Source organism: Tupaia chinensis, unplaced genomic scaffold, assembly GCF_000334495.1.
Source record: "Tupaia chinensis unplaced genomic scaffold, TupChi_1.0 Scaffold139785_1, whole genome shotgun sequence".
Classification (NCBI taxonomy): Eukaryota; Metazoa; Chordata; class Mammalia; order Scandentia; family Tupaiidae; genus Tupaia; species Tupaia belangeri.
Window position 1 is genome coordinate 570,687 of NW_006199665.1, and position 4,093 is coordinate 574,779.

The following is a 4,093-nucleotide window of genomic DNA, read 5'->3' on the forward strand; positions in this document are numbered from 1 at the left end:
GGTGACGCTAACCCCCGTGCCCCACCAAGCCTGGAGGTCAGGTAGTTTCTACTCGCCTGTCCTGCCTCGAAACCAAAGCTCTCCAAGAACTAAACGACGTCAGTCTTTCTCAGGCTGCTTCCTCAGAAAGGTGTCCCTGACCTGGATCCTTTGCTGAGGGATCTGGTTCTCTCCCCACCCGCCAGGCCTTCCTGTCAGTGCAGGCGAGGAACTACCTGTGGGTAGAGACTTTAGTCAACAGCACCCCACCCCCATCACCCACGGCCACGCCTTTCCTAGCTTTATTTTCCGGCTTTGCTTGATTCAGTTTTTCATCTTAGTTCTGTTTTGTTTTTTTGGTTGCCAGAGGATGCCCTGTAGTCTTCAGAGAGAGACGTAGGAGGGAGAAAGCATCCCTCAGTGGGGTCTGGTCTTGCCACAATCCCTTCTTCTCTGATTTTCCACCCTGTTGGGATTTGGGGCATGATGCCCACGAAACGGATGTGTCACAAACCGCTGGAGCCAGGAGTTGAACCGTGGTCGGCCATGCGGGATCTGACTCCTGTCACTGGCAGGGTGTGATCCGGACCAGGTTTAGCTATTTTGAGAGAGATTTTGAGTCAGGGAAGTAATACCCACCTGTTCTCTAATTTTAAATAGCTAAGAAGGCTAGATTATCATCATCATTATGATGATGTGTAATTTATTTTCCTTTTATTTGTCTGTTTATTTTAATTTGACCAGAGAGGGAGGGAGTGATGGGGGAGTGAGGGAGGAGTGAAAGCAAGTTGCCAGGTCTGGGACTCGAACCATGGTCGGCCATGTGGGAGTCCAGTGCCCCTAACTACCACGCCACCTGGCGGCTTCTATTACTATTTTTCAAATTTGCTATAGCGCACGTGTGCTCACCAGAGAGAGAGAGACAGAGAAAGAGAGGGAAAGTGAGGAAGCAAGTTTCCAGGTCCAGGACTCAAACCATGGTGAGCCATGTAGGAGTCCAGCACCTTAAGCACCATGCCACCTGCTGGCCCCAGAAGCCTGTTTTTTTTTTTTTTTTTTTTTTTTTTAACTGGAATCATTGGGAGACGTCATGGGAGGAAGACGTGCAGATTCTGTTGTCAGGGCCTTGCCTCTTGCTGGGAAGTGCTTAGTCGTAACCGGTGTACCATGAGGAATTGCCGTCCTGGCCCTAGCACTGTACCTAGGGACGCAGAGCTCAGAAGTGTGGGGGTGGGACAGGGGGACGTGGGAGAGCTGAACAAAAACAACCAGAGTGGAGGCGCATCTGGTGTGGCCCTAAGTCTCTTTCCCCACATCGCTGTGGCAGAGACACTGACTCACTGTCCTCAGCGTCTCCTGTTCAGGGCCCTTGTCTGTGGCAGCCCCTCCAGCCCAGGGGGCCCGGTGGTCTGCTCTCTCCCGGCTGTGGAAGGCTGAGGAGTCGGTGCCTGTTGCTCTGACCTTCCCCTCCTCTGAGCAGATGGCACTGTGGCGTGTTCTCTGGCGCCAGTGAAAGGGCTCTTTCATGCCATTCACTGAGCAGCGCGCTCGGAACTCTGCCCTCCTCCATCTGCTGCAGGGAGGGCGCCGCCGCCCCGCTCTCGGTGGCCACCCTTGGATGCAGTCGTCCTCCTGCCGGCGGGGAGCACCGCCTGTCTGCCTGCCGTTCACTGCCCGGTGCAGCGCCAGCTGCCCGGCCTGGGGCAGACAAGGGAAGACTGAAGCCAGAGAGGACTTAGGGTGGCAGCGGCTGGAGTTCCGGGCGGATTCTGCCTGTACCTGTAAACAGCATCTGGGAAGGAGCTACTTTCTGACAGAGAAGTCACCCAGCTTTGTTATAACTGGATCGTGTATTCCAGTCCTCTCCTTCTAGTGATAGGAAACCAGGGGTCAGGGCAGGTCTCTTCCCAGTCTCTGCAGGCTCCTTGGTAGAAACTGAATTGTTCATTTCCTCTCCCCTTTTTGGTGTATTTTTTTGTTTGTTTGTTTCTTATTTCTTTCTTTGTTTTGAGAGGTTTTTGCTAAAGGCACGTGCGCTTGGCAGAAAGAAAGAGAGAGACAGAAAGCGGGAAATCACCCCCAGGGGAGATGGCCACGCTGCAATCCCTTCTCCTCCATTCTCCTTTCAGGATCTTGGGCACACACGCACACGCGCCCACTGTGAGTTTAAGCCACCGGGTCCGGGACTGGAACGGCAGTCGGCTATATGGGAATACAGCGACATAGCCGTTACGCCAACTGCTGGTCTCCTTTTTGGTGTATTTACCTTGCTCCAAAACTCCTTGAGCATCTGGTGCTTTAAAATCTTGTGTCCCCTCACTTTTAACAGTTGTTAGGGTAGTTTTCCACTTTTCTTCCTTTACATCAACTCTTGACCTTCTGGAGGACAAACTAGCTGGCTCCCCTTCCCCCATTAAGTTCCCCAGTGCCTGGTCCGTGTGCTCACCCTTCCCACCCCTAACTTGCCCTGCAGTACTGCCACCTGGGCACTGCTACTTCTGAGGCCACCTCCTCTGCCCACCCCCCACCCCCCAGTGGTCCAGGCGGCAATCTCCTGGGGGCCTGCCTGGCCACGCGTTTGGGTTTCCTGAGCCGTTCCTCGGCTGCTGCGCTACTCCTGTGTGAACGAGCGGGCAGCCCGGTTTTACCAGGGAGGGGGGCGGTCTGGGGGGATTTGGAACAATGTGATGGTTCCGCAGTTGAGATTGATCTTGGGTCCCTCCTTGGCCTCCACCACTGGGGGTCCAGTCAGCCCAGCCCCTCTCTCAGATTTCCTTGGAGCTGACACCGCCATCCTCCTCCCTGTTTGGTCTGTGTCCTCTGTGATGAATTTGCGCTCCGTCTCCTTGACCTGTTCCCGGAGCATAGGCTGCCCAGCCTCTGAGACAGCTTTAGCTGGTACAGGGACTGCCGTCTCCCAGGGGAGCAGGAGCCTCTCCTCTCCTGCCTGTCTCCTCCATCCCACTCGCTCGCTGAGGAGGTCATGTCCAGTGCTGATCTTTTTTTGGACAAATCAAGTGCAAGAATCTTGGACCAACATCTATAGCTATTTTCATTGTATTTCTCTTCTTTTTTTGATTGGCAGCATGCGCCTAAGAGAGGGAGAAGGAAAGAGAGAAAACACTCCCCAGCGGGGCATAGTCACACCATAGCTCTCCATTTCTCCATCCTGTTGGGATTCTGGGCACACACGTGTGCCCCCCCCCCTTTTTTTTTTAAGAGGTTTTTGCTATAGGGCCTGTGCGCTCGCTAGACAGACAAAAAGACAGAGGGATAGAAAGCGAGAAATCACCCCCAGGGGGGATGGCCATGCCACAGTCCTTTCTCCTCCATTCTCCTCTCGGGATCTTGGGCACGCACGCACACGTGCCCGACGTGAGTTTTAAGCCACCGGGTCCGGGACGCGAACCGCGGTTGACTACGTGGGAGTCCAGTGACACAGCCATTACGCTAACTGCTGGTCCCTGCCCGGTGTGTTTTTCAGTCCCCCAAGCCGAGCAGTTAGCCATGTGGGATGCAGCTCCCCTAACCACTGGGCTGCAGGGCACTCCTTGTTGTCCTTGGTCTATACTGGCTTTCTCTTCATAGCAGCGACTGTTGGTTTTGAGTCAGTTTTTCCTTCTTCTCATCTTTAATTTTGAAAAATGTTAAATCTACAGAAAAGTAGAATTTACCAATTAACATTTTGCCACATTGGCTTCATTTCTCAGTGCACACTTTCCCCCCTAAGGCTTTGAGAGTCATTTTACAGATGGTGATATTTTATCTCAGTGTACTTCAGCAAACATCTCTGTAAGAGTAAGGGCATTCTCTGGAAAGCTGGGGCTCACAGCTATTTATACACCCACGGCCCTAGCAGCGCCAGACGCAGTCGCCAGTCGCCAAAAGGTGGAAGTAACTCGTGTCCGCTGACGGACAGCAGCAGGATAAGCAGAACGAGGCCCCTGCATACAGTGGCGTCATCATTCGTCAGGTACACCAAGAGGGACGTCCGAACACGTGCTGCAGCTAGGTGAGCCTTCGGGGCGCTACGCTAAGTGAAGCAAGCCGGTCACAGAAGGACACGCACTGTGCAACTCCACCGAGCCAACGTTCCTGAGTCGAGACACAGTGG